Here is a 13,312-nt window from a genome sequence, read left to right on the forward strand (position 1 = left end):
CTCCGTTTCCTCCCGATGCCTCGTTCTAAGTCCTAGAGACTTGGCTTTTGAAGTTTGAGCCCTGGCCTCAAATGCACGGTCCACTGCCTGTGCTATTAGGGTAGCTAGCAGATCCCCCGTCAATGCAGGAGGAGTGACCATTGCCTGCGACCCTGCAGGTGCTGTGGTTAGCATGGTCCTCGGGGTTTCCTGTAACCTCCGTGGGGAGGGGGATCGGGAGAGCGATGAGAATTCGCCTATCCCACCCTCTGTTTGGGACTGTGATGAGCTCCCTAATGACCAAATGGCCCGTGGGGATGAAGGGAGACCCAGCGGTAGATCAGGACCTATTCCCCCATTCTGCCTATTTTCAATTCTGGCCCTTTTCTGGGCTCTGTCGAACTCTTTTTCTAGGGCTTGGTGTCTTCTGATTGCCTGTTTGTCAGCCTTCTTTGATGACTTCCTTGCAGCCTTTCTAGGGGCTGCAGAGGATTCCGAATCCTCTGAAGCAGGTGCTCCAGAGGATGAAGGCGGGGCTCCAGTGGAGGGAATGATTGCTTCCTCCATTCTCCACTAACGCTGGGCCGCGATAGGGGGGACCCAGGTAGTAGGAGAGCTCCAACTTTGAGTAAGGACAGGCGCACTACTGGGGGCGTCTGGAACTCAGGAGCAGACTCTGCCAAATTGTCAGAGTTAGTCACTGTGCACGGATAAGAACAGGCACGCTAATGGGAATGCCTGGAACCCGGCTTGACTATGGTGGGTAAGGACAGGCACGCGACTGGGGATGCCTGGAACCCACCACTAAATCCAGAGGCGTACGGGCCACTAATGGGGGACCCGAAGTCTGGAAGGAGCCAAAGGCAACTAAACACAGTTAGTTATGAAAGGTTCTTATTTACTTTAGGTAGAAGACACCAAGTCCTGGAACCAGTAGCTATGTGTCTGATTTGAATGTCTCTGAATGAATAATAGATGCTTTAGTACCCCAGTACTGCTTGCCTATTAATTCACTCCAGCGGCTGAACCTAGCTTTCTTAAGGAACTTTAACTCCCCTGTTTGGACAAAAAATATGGCCGCCGCTGCCAGGAAACTACTGCGCATGTGTTAACAAGGCTGCCTATGCCACGTGCGGTTGTAACAAAGAGCTGCGCGTGCTTCCAGCTGTGCAGACAATGGCGCCTCGTTTAAAAAATCCTGAGCAGCCTGGAGTGAAAAGACTGCTCCTTCGCACGCCAGCTGTTTCCCTTAATCAATCTCCCTCCCAGCATGCGTCCCCTTTGTCCTCCGCTTCCCTCGCTAACTGCTTGCCTTTCTGTCTTTTTTTTGTTTGTTTGTTTTAAACGCGAGGGGTTGCCCGAGCCTCCCCGTTTGTTTAAGGCGGCTGCCGGCTGCTGGAAGGTGGCTGGGGTTGGTTAGGGAGGGGAGTTAGGGATTTCCCCCTTTTAAGTGGGGGTGGTTTCCCCTGTAGGAATCTGACTTCCTGAGTTTTACAATTTAGCAAGGAAATTTTTGAGTGGTCAATTAAATTGAATTAAATTATCTCTAATTAACTTTTAAACTAAGCAATTTCAGCTACTAGAAAAAATCCCCCCTAATGGAAAGGAACTATACCTGCCCAGGAGCCAAAAGTTGTAGATGTCTCTGCATGGCCAGATCAGTCAAGACTAAAGGATCATGGTCCAAGACGGGGCGTGGCAACTTTGGCTGACTGATCTGATTGGCCAGGAATACAGTCTCAACCCACTGCATGGATTATCCATCTCCAGTGCTGGAGAATGAATTAAGGTTTAACTTTTTTTAACTAAGATAGCTATTGTGTAGTGTGAAGAAGAAATAAATGAGATTGGTGATAAAAGGAGGGATGAGAGAGATTAAGAACTAGAATACATCTGGAAGGGATACCAGAATTGATAACTTGTTGATTTAAAGTTAAATTTGATTATGGTAATTGTAAACTGATAAAGTTTTAAAACAGGTTTAGTAGTAATAGAAATTTAATTTAGAAATGGGAAATTTTAAACGTATTATGTTATTTGAGGGAAATAGAGAGGGGACAGTGAATGTATTAAGTTGAGTTATTTATTTATGTTTTTACTTTTGAATGTCTGATTACCCAAACACCACGGTGTGTCCTGAGTACTTTTTCTTAAAAATTAAAAAACCAATAAAATATTTTTTTTAAAAAAGGTTGTGGGTGTTTTTAAGGAAGAAAATGTAAAATGGTAGTTTTTTTTTTTTTTAAGAAATAGATAAATGGTAATTTACGGATTTTTCTTTATTTTGTTAGCGTTGTTAGTACATGTAATGTAATACATGTTTGTAAAGTTCAAGTTTAAAAAAACTTCATTGTAGATAATAAACTCTTGCCTTTTAGAAGTAGGCTTCAGTGTGATTTAAAATTAGTAAACATTTCAGAATAGTTCATATAACAGACACAAAGAGCAAACCCTTAACAGGTTCAGATGCAATTTCTATCCTTGACTACTCTAGCAACACTATTACAAATCACAATACAGGTGGTCCTCAACTTATGATTCACTTAACAATCACCATGATTTGCTTAATAACTATCCACAAAAAAATGCAGTAAAATTGGGACCGGTCATGTGATTATCTCAACTTACAAGCCATAATGTTGTATGACTGCCAATCTGGTCCCAATTGTAGTTGAATGACAAGGACTATCTCTAATTCATTCACTAAAGTCTTGTATATTATCATCTCTCTTCAGTGTCACATATTATGCATTGGATAAACATTTTAAATTCTACATGAACTAAATAGACATAAAATGAGGTTAGAATTTCAACATTCAGAAACTAGCAGGGATATATTCCAGCTTTTCCTGACATTGTCACTAACTGGTCTATAAGAATACTGTTGAAAAGATGCAGCCTTCTTAAGGGGGCATTGAAGATGGAGCTTGCACATTCTCCAAGCACCCTTTCAACTTCAGATGTAAAATACAGCACATCTCTATTCACTATATTCAAGGGATTCCTGGATTTCAGATTGAGAGATTATGAGTTTGAGGACTTTTATATTAAAACCCATTGTTATAACATAACCATTGGCTTTAATCACTGATATGATACAGTACATGGGTTTTAATAAAAAAGGTTTGCACAATACTTTCAAATAAATAAACTGCTACAAGATTATATTGCTATAACACTTCTAACTGATTAAAACATTATAGGTTTACTTTTTAATTACTTTGGAAGAAACTGAGAAACATACAAAAGTAAACTAAACAGGGAATGCTCAAGTAGTATTGTAAATAAATCCAAATGTCATAAATTTGCAGTGATAGCTGAATAAAAATAAGTCTTGGAAAGCATTTCAAAGAAGAATGTATAACAAGAGCCTAATTCTGCTAACTCTTAAGGTTCAAACAGTTTTATTTGCCAAATAAATGTGGTTGCCATTATGTATAAAAAATATGGCAAACATGACTATGACTCTTTTTTGAGAAAGATAGCTTGAACTTGAAAGGCTCCATTCAGCTTGAGAAAGGTACAAGATATGCTCCATCATTACAGAAATGAGGTATTATTAAAGACAACCAATATGATATAATAGCTAACAAACATTAAAGTCCACCTTTGGACATCAAAACTCATTGAATAACTTTGTGTCATTTCCTGACTAATTTACATAATACAGTTGTCAGATGGGGGGAATCATATGTATATCCCAAAAGCTCCTAAAAGAAAAGTGAAATGCAATTAACAGTAATAATAACAACAGTAATAATTCAATTATTTAAAACAAAAATCCACATGGATCACTTGCGCTAACACAGTGGTTCTCAACCTTTTTAATGCCGTGACCCCCAACCGGTCGTAAGTTGAGGACTACTCAACCAGTTGTAAGTCGAGCACTATTCAACTGGTGCAGCACCGTTTGCAGAATGGGACTTTTGGCAGGCTCAGCAGGGCAGACAATTCCTATTGGCTTTTGAAAGCCAATAGAATTAGACTCTATTCAAGAGAGTCTATTCTATTGGTTTTCAAAAGGAAAAGGGGGGAAAAAATGGCAGACTGCGTTGTTTGGCGACCCCCGTGAAATGGTCGTTCAACCCCAAATGGGGTCCTGACCCACAGGTTGAGAACCACTGCGCTAACAGATCTGTTACAGCTGTTTGAATCTTGCAGGACTCCTAAAACTTTCAACAAGTCTGGATGTAGTGTTCTTTAGAGCAGAAGTGAAGCTACTTGATTTGTACCTCTCCTGTATCCAGGGTAGTTTCTCAAAAAATATAGCATCTGCTTAGTCATAAGTCAATTGAAAGTCATATTTGGACTAAGTCATTTGGTTATAACTATGGCAATAGACTGAAATTAAAACTAAGAAGGTGTATAATTTCAGCCATGATCCCTTTTTGGACCACATGCTACAACAAATTATAATACTGTATAGCTTATGACTTACAGTATTAAAGTGTATAACCCAAGCCGTTCTCTGTCCACTAAGAACTTATGGTTAAGAATAGAAATACATTAAATTCTTAGTTACGTATCTCAAACACAACAAGGAACTATTACTGAAAGAGACAGTAACTCTAAACTGGTGCACAATGAGAGTGGAAAAAAAACATGCAGTACAAACAATTGCTCAGTATTCTAAACCAGTTCTATTAGTAAATTCTGGTGCCATTTGCAGAAGACTGGCAAAGGACTTTGGCTTCCAGTTTTTTGTAACAGCAACAAGAAAATAACTATCCATTTAATTAGGTTGCTGAAATCAAGAACCTAGAAGTATCCTAGAAATAAATATTTATAAAGATGAACTCAACACTGATTCTATAACTGGAAAAAGATCAACTGCTCAGAACATGTCCCTGTTCTTTGTACTTTTGCTTCTGCCTTTGAGATAGCGCTTAAATTTCTTGAAAACCAAAGCAAATTCAACAAGGTTAAGTTATGCCTCAACTACTAAACCACAGCTTAGGACATCATGACAATTTAACCAAAAAAAGTTACTGAGTAAGATGGTTAGCATACCCTCCTTTGTAGAACTGCTCAAAAATACTAAAAAGTATAAACACTTGCCTACAGACTGGAGACTGTGAAACTTAACACCTTTAAAAAGAAGAAAATTCATTTTTAGACTAGACTTACACAACATGCTATATCATAATATGATTCATTTGGTTTTGGTTTATTTGTTATGAACCCATTCACTATAGCTGATAAGCTCTTTCTAATAATTTGTTTTCTTTTTCATTTTTTTTCTGGGGAATTCAAAAAGTATACACAAGTCATCCCATGTAGTCTCTTCTCAGCAAATGTTTTATCATGTATCTTGGACTAAACCTGTATCAATCTTAAATAGATTATTAGGGATTAGGGATCTGATATAATTTCACATTTTGCAACCAATCCAAAAAAACCTCTTAAATACTTGTAGCATTTGTTGCAAAGACTTTGAAATTACATAATAATTCATCTTATTCCTGTTCTCCTTTAAAATATTAGAACTAGTATTCGAAGTAGACTGGTTTGTAATTAAATGCATTAAGGCACTGAAGTTTCTTAAATTATCAGATCCTGCCTTTTAGGCCCACTTTTTAGTTTTAATGCTATTTTATTTTATTCCAAATGTCCTTCACACACATTTTGAGAAGGAATTCTATTTTTTAAACATTCTACACTCTGTACTAATACATTACTAATTGCATTTCTGAGTTTACACTGTTAGTATATATTAAAAAATACAAACTGAACAAGTGCATCAATGTATCTACAGATAGTCCTCAAGTTACAATGGCAATTGGGGCTGGAATCTCCGTTGCTAAGCATAAAGTCACATGATCATATCGCTTAGCAATGGCAATTACAGCATGAGTCATTAAGCAAGGATCTCATGTGACTGTGATTTCTGACTTGCTGCCAGCTTCCACACTGAGTGTGTTTGTGGGACACTGGCAGGGAATGTTGGAAATCACTACGGGAACCCTGCAATGGCTAAGTACCATTCATTCAGTACAGTCATAACTTTGAACAGTCACTAAACAATGGTTGTACCCTGAGAACTATGTGTGCAAAAAATTCATTAAACTCAAGAACAAACTTCTATATTCATTTAAGTAATACTGCTGGAAATTAGGGTAAAATACAATCGCCCAACCTGAAAGAAAAAATAATAAAATTCAAATGTATTACAGATATACAGAAATAAATTTTGTATTTAATCTACTTTATAACCATAAAAGATAGTACTGGATACAAAACGTGGTACATTTTCTATAAATAATTATATTTCATGTATTCCCACTTATTTGGGGTGGCGTTCTACTCATGAAATGCTTCTAAGAGGAAGAAAAAAATGAATATAGTCCCTCCTCCTTTTTTAACTTAAGCAATTTCTAAAAATATTTTAAGTTTCATCTATATATTACATTATTGTATGTCTACTAATTATTTTTGTCCCAGGCTAAAGTTTTCAATCTAAACTGAGACAAGCTGACTAAAGCTGAACTAATTTATATCAACTTTTTCACCTAAAATCCAGATGCTTAGATACTGCATGACCACTAAAACTATTATGTTTTATCCCACACCCTATTTTGAACTTAAAGATTACTAGTATTATTTTAATAATTTAAACTTTATAAAAAAATCAGGAGTGAGGCTAAATTATACATTTTAGATCTTATCAGTCTGCCTCTCTTTTCAATATTTTTAAAAGCAGTTACAGTTATCCCGGAATTATGTAAAAAAAAAACAAAAAAACCACAAAGGAGTGAACTTTTCCCCATGTATCTGTTATCAAATTCCAAATGCTACAGTGTGTCCTATCATGAAAAGGCATTTGTTCACCTCTACACACTTTTACCAGCAGTATAATCAGAAACTTTGGAAGGGGGGTGGGGAAGTTATCTTTGTAAACAGAAAGTATTATCTCAAACACTGCAGCCTCATTTAATTCAGTGTCTTCTGTCAAAGATGACTCTGAATTTAGAATATTTTCTCAAAAAAAATTACATAGAAAATATTTTGATCATGAATTTCTAGTGTCCAGTTTCCTTTAGCAGAAAACCTTAGTATCACTAATTTACTATTTGTTTTAGAGACAAATTACGATTCACCACATTTAGTAGGACTTAGTTTATTGCCCGGCTAATTTCAACAAAGACTCATCTGAATTCTACTTAAGAATGGTCTTAGCATCACCTATTATCTTTTTTCCTCATACTTCTGCAATTAGAAAAACACAATAACTGGTTAGAATATGCATTATATTTAAGAACACTTCCACCTTTTATTTCAAGTAACTTTCAGAAAACAGAAACCAGGCAAATTTCCACATCCCTCTGCATTTCTAATAAAAAGGGCTTTGAATCCAATGGCCCTTCTTTTCAGGTAACGAGGTGGCGCAGCAGTTAGAGTGCAGTACTGCAGGCCACTTTAGCTGACTGTGTTCAGCAGGTCAGCGGTTCAAATCTCACCGGCTCAAGGTTGACTCAGCCTTCCATCCTTCCGGGGTAGGTAAAATGAGGACCCAGATTGTTGGGGGCAATGTAAATATACATTGCTTACTGGTGTACACCGCTTAGAGAGTGCTTGCACTTAAAGCGGTATATAAGTCTCATAAATAAATAAAATAAATAAATATGATTATAGCCTTCAGGTAGAGCTCCCTACATATGAGCTGGTAATACTACATGGACATGTCAATATTGTTTTTAAAGTAGGAAGAAATTTAAAATTGTCTTTATGATTATAATCTCAGCTGTAAATTTTAAAAAATCACAATTCAATCCCTATCTTGTATGATTCACAGAACTTCATTACTAGGTATTTTGCATCCTACATACAGTAGATCTCGGTAATAAAAATATTCCATTTCCAATAAATAGGTCAGTAAAAATAGCTTTGACTTTTTTAAAAAAAATAAAAAAAACATCAAATTAATTCTCAAAGGAACTGAGAAGCACCACACAGACAAAAGAATTTTATAGTTAGTTAAGCTGGGTGGCAATATAGATATCTAAATTTCAACTAGTTGCAAAAAACAAGCAGGCCTCGTGCAAAAAGGCAATTATAAATTACTTATGTGTTGTTGCCATAAAACCTTCAAGGTCATGTCTGTAAGTCAAAGGACTTGAGCTTGATTTGAAAGCAAGGTTATCTTTTCAATGTGGTAGTACAGAGAATAATAAAGAATGTGAAAAAAAAACTACACTCTAGCCCAGAGGTCCCCAACCTTTTGGGCACCAGGGACCAGTTCCATGGACAGAGGTTCTTCCGCGGACTGGAGGGTGCGTGATTTTGTGTGCTGCCTGCATCTTGCAGACAGGGCTTTGTTTGTGCGGACCGATTGCTGGCATGTCTCGGCCCAGTACTAGTCCACGGATTGGAGGTTGGGGACCCCTGCTCTAGCCAATATGAAATTTTTAATTCAACTTATAGAATTGAGAAGTGCAAGAATCACAGGTAGCACCTGTATGAAAACAGAATTTAAGAATTCAAACCTAGACAACTAGTACTTTCACAGATCAAGCTTGAGATGCCAGGAGGAGAAAGGATCAACAGTTTTAAAATATTGATGGTTCATATTAACCAAGTATGTCACATAGTATTAAAAAAGTGAAAAGCAATTAAACAAATCCTTCCTGACCCCAATATTGCTGGATGCACATACAAAATTACATTATATTAAAATCTGGGAATGGAAGTAATCCATCTAACATTTACCACATATCTAGAATTGTTTATACTTTTTAGTTACAACTCATATTATTCAGTAAGTTAGCATTCTCAAACTTTTGTGGTACCACAATTCCTTAAAATAAAAGAATATATATGAGAGCCTCATGGAAAAAATGAATTTATGTGATAACCTCACCATCAACAGATGCATAATTAATAAGCATACCATTTGACAGTTTCCTGAAGAAGGGGACGTATCCCTCAATTGAGAAGCAAATAGCATCCACAACATAGAGAACTACCTTCACATTCTGAGAAAGCCTAAGCTGGGAGCTCAGCACACAAGGAACACCACTTCAGAAAGATCTGCAGTAGAACATGCTGGCATTCTGTTACAAGATATCAACACAAACTCTGCAGTGGGTTCAGTATCAAGATGACAAATGTACTAGGAAAAATCACGTTGAGAGAGAGAGAAAGATAAAATTAGGCAGGAGCCAATGCTGCAATTACAAAAGTTGTTGAAGTAAGTCACATCTGGATATTGTAGATGGTTGTGTCTAGCACTAGCACCTTGGAGACCACTAACTTCCAGACAGAGGAAAGAACTGTGACCCATTCTGTTTCTGTTCCCCCCCCCCCAGAGATTGAGACCTACAGTTTGAAAACTCCTGCAAGTATTATCTATTACAGCATGGTCAATCAAATTTGATAGTAACCATAGTCCAAAATACCTGGCAGACATAATTTTTTGAGACTTGTAGCTTTATATTTACCGTGCTACATTTATTTATTTATTTAGTCATTTATTCATTCATTCAGATTTATGGCCGCCTAACTCCCAGCAACACTAGAAGGCACACAAATTAAAAAAAAATAAATAAAACAATACATATCAAAATCAACACATAAATTGGTGATTAAAGACACTAACCAAAATAACATCCCACTTCCTAGAGATGGTTTCACTCAACACTCTATGCCAGTGGGAATAGCAAGGCTTCAAGAGCCTTACAAAAAGCCAATATGATTGGGGCCATCCTAATCTGGTGGACAGGGAAGAGAGAGAAGCTGTTCTGCAGAGCAGGGTCCATGATGGAGAAACCACACTTCTTGTGTCCCATTAGATGCACTGCTTGATGGAAAGGTCCCAAAGAATGCCAACACTGTCAGACTTGGTGGAACTGTATAAATAAAATTATACAGAACAATACCAGTAAATTTCTGAACTCACAGATATTTCCAAAAATGATTATGCAATTTAGATAACAGCACCATTGAACTGAAACAGCAATAACATAAACATTGTGCAGCATTTTATTAATATTCCTGGCTATTTAGGTTGAATTTTGCAGCAAGAGACCCGCACTTTGGAAATAATTAATGATTACTTCAAATTATTTTAGACTACTATCATTAAAAAAAATCAAGTTAATACTTTCTCTTATGTCCCAAAAGGGACAGTTCTAAAGCAATGGGGGGGGGAGTACAGATTAACTAGCTTTATTCACATGGAATAATACTTTTTAAACCCTTTTTCACTAAAGTAGAAATGAACACATTTTTATTTGTTAATAGAAATGAATCTGAGCTATTCTCACCACCAAATCAATACCCTGGCTTCAGGCAGCACTGTCTAAAACCAGAGACAGCCTAGCTCTACCTTTACTAAAACTTGGCTTCAAATCTTGAGTCCTGAAGTTACCCAGATATTTTTACATATCAGTTAAGAAGAAAAATTACGTTTCAAACTATCATTTCAATTCCCATTCATTTGCAACAGAAAAAGACATAAATGGTCTTCTCTACATTCCCATGAAAGCAAACTAAAGGACTGTCGGTAAGCCTGCGGGAGGCAAGAAAACAAGAATACGCGGGAATGCATAAACGCGTGTTGGGGATGAAATAATTCTTCTCATTTTGTTGGAGGGGGGCCCTTAACTGAAAACCCACTCGTCTGATAAGGCAGCAGCGCGGGGAGGGGGGTGTTCTCTGCTCCCCGGCAGTAAAGGGAGAACGGAGGCAGGCCGCTGCGACACAGAATGGAAGGCGGGGGGGGGGGTAGTGCACTCAGGAAGCAAAACAAACCGGACTTAAATTAGGCCGCTGCCGCTCCAAGTACGAGCCAGAGGGCAGCATTCCGACCCCCGCACTTCAAGACACAGGGACGCCGAAAGGCCGGTAGTGGTGACGGAAAGGCGAAGCCGGCCTCCCAGCTCCGGTTCTTCAGGACCCCTTCCTGTTGCTCACCGGCCGACGCGTTTCTTCCAATGAAGCAAACCACCATCACCGCCACCCCCACCCCGTTCCACTCTCCCCTGCCCTGGGCCTTCGGAGAAGGGGCGGCCGCAAGCTCCTACCCGAAGGCAGATGAATTCCCGAAGCCCCTACTTCAGTGAACAGGTCCCCCGCTCGGGCAACGCGACCCCCTGCCGCACTCAGGCGGGAAAACCGCGGCTCCCTACCATCATCGACTCTTCAAGATGGCGGTCATATCGGCTTCTTCGAACCCTTCTGTCTCCGTCCCCCCATTCCTGCCAATCAACCCTCCACAGGTCACGCCTTCGCTCAGCGAGTTTTTTTTTCTATTGGACGGTGGCTAAAGTTTCTGTGCTCTATTGGTTCCAGAACATAGTCAATCATAAGGGAACCAATTCTCTATTGGGCAACAAAGGGATAAAGGCCGGGGTCACGGCTTTATTTAATCCAATCAGCGTATTCGGATGGGTGACTCCGGCTTCCCACGGTCACGCCTTAGCAACAGCCTTACGTCACTTTGAAAGACTTTCAGATTGCCCAACTACTAAGTCCTATTCAGTTTAAAACTAAACCAATGGCAGCCAATCATTCTAAGTCTCAGTCCAATTGCAAATCACGGGGGCAGAGCTGAAGTGCCTCCTCCCATAGCGCTGTTTACTAACGAACGTGCTGTCCTATTGGACAACATAAGAACCCAAATTATCGTCATAAAATTAAAGAACCAGAACTGCCTGACAACAATGACTTCTTTCATAAATGGGGGAGGAGTTAGAAATCTGTCGGTCAGTTAAAATGGCATTTCTAACTCAGTTTAGCCCTCTTTTATCCGAAGGGGAATTAGCTCAAATGGTAGAGCGCTCGCTTAGCATGCGAGAGGTAGCGGGATCGATGCCCGCATTCTCCAGTTTTAGAGGTCATATAAATTCAGAAAAAAAAGGTACTAGGTTTGTTGTGATAATGACAGTAGTTTTCTCAAACACCGGCTCTAATTATTGTTTTTTACACACACCAACGATTAAGCCCTCTTTTCTCCGCTATTCCGCAATCTCCCCCCCCCACACACACACATCAATTGCGTTTGGGTTAAGGTTGTCGTCAGTTGGTTGACAGGGACTAATGCAAATGTACGCGTCCACGCGATAATCACGATAAGGAACTGATCTCAATCCATGATATCCACGGCGGGCCGAAACTTTCCAGATGTGACATTTTCCCCATCAGCGGTGGGAGAAGAAAAAAAAAAGAAGAAAGAAAACGAAAATGAAAAAAAAGAGGAGCCATTTCTTCCAACAGCACCGGAAGAGAATCTACCGAGCTAACTGGGGTGTATTTTTTTTCCCCTCCTCTTTGTCAAACTTAAAAGAACCAACTCACACACACACACACAAAAAAAAATACAAAACAGCTCAGCACACCCCTTGGCCTGAACATACCCATGAGGTGGGGGGGGGGAGAGAGAAATTTATGATCATAGGCACCAGCAGGACTGCTCTACCTGGGCAGCAACGTGATTCAAAAACTTCTGCCATTTGAACAGTGGGCAGGGCTTGACGCCTGTCAATCAAAATCAGATTTAGGCGTGCATCGCAGTGGAAGGAGCATCCCAACGCGTCAATTTACTTACAGGTAGTGCTCGGCTTGCAACCATTCATTCGGTGACTGAAGTTACAATGGCACTGAAAAAGTAACTTGGGATTCCCCCCCCCCCACTTACGACCCTCACAGAGACCCTTGCGACTGCCATGTATTTATGACGATTGCAGTTGGGTTCAATTGCGACCGTAAGTCACACCGGTGCAGTACTTTACAGATTTCTCCCACCTCCTTTTTTTGCTTTTATGTTCAAAGTATATAATTCAACTATATACCATAAGAGATTCCTCAAATTGACCTCATTTGTTGTCATTCTTGGTAGTGTTAACCAGTTGTGAGTTTTTTCTTAAGTTAGAGCTTAAATTCTCTTTTAGAAAGCGGCGTAGAATTTTACACGCGATAGGATATGTTGAATAATTGAAATGCTCATAACAGTCAAACTCCGTGTTTGTTTTATTTTGTATATTTTTCATTTCTTTTTTTAATATTTATTGTGCTTTATGTTTATATTCTTTTTTAAATGTTTAAGAAAGTTTTATTTTTAAAAGGAGCCGGTTTAGGGCTAGGCTTATTGGTAGACATAATTAAACCTGATTTAAAAACTAAGTTTTAGTTATTTCATAAAAATCTGTTTCTTCTTAGGTTACCCAAATAGCTTTCCCATAAAGTTTCATTACATTACCTTAGGGGCTGAAAAATCAGAAGTCTGGTAGCAGCTAACACATTTTATTAAAAGCTCAAGAAAGGGCATGGCTTCAAATAAAATCTGTTGGTTGGAAAAGAACCAACTGCTATTCTCCTACAATGTCTATTTAGAGAC

General features: G+C 38.8%; 1 protein-coding gene and 1 non-coding gene across 17 annotated transcripts in view; one reads left to right on the forward strand and one right to left on the reverse strand.

Moving 5' to 3' along the window:
- The window catches only part of PPP6R3 (protein phosphatase 6 regulatory subunit 3), an 83,747-nt gene extending 72,523 nt beyond the window's left edge, over positions 1-11,224 (reverse strand). For 8 of the 16 annotated variants that reach the window (XM_039331287.1, XM_039331286.1, XM_039331285.1 and 5 more), the window contains exons 1-2: positions 11,001-11,154; positions 9,575-9,824 (exon numbers count right to left, since the gene is read on the reverse strand). The gene's annotated coding sequence lies outside the window, so the exon portion shown is untranslated. Of the gene's footprint in view, positions 1-8,942; positions 9,089-9,574; positions 9,825-11,000 lie in introns of all 16 variants that reach the window. The other 8 variants (XM_039331278.1, XM_039331280.1, XM_039331279.1 and 5 more) reach the window with 5 other exon arrangements.
- Positions 11,225-11,730: 506 nt separating this feature from the next.
- TRNAA-AGC lies at positions 11,731-11,803 on the forward strand. Its single transcript has one exon. It is a non-coding gene; the product is annotated as a tRNA-Ala (tRNA).
- Positions 11,804-13,312: the final 1,509 nt, after the last annotated feature.

This window comes from Crotalus tigris, unplaced genomic scaffold (assembly GCF_016545835.1).
Source record: "Crotalus tigris isolate CLP2741 ecotype Arizona unplaced genomic scaffold, ASM1654583v1 scf7180000024436.1354646, whole genome shotgun sequence".
Classification (NCBI taxonomy): Eukaryota; Metazoa; Chordata; class Lepidosauria; order Squamata; family Viperidae; genus Crotalus; species Crotalus tigris.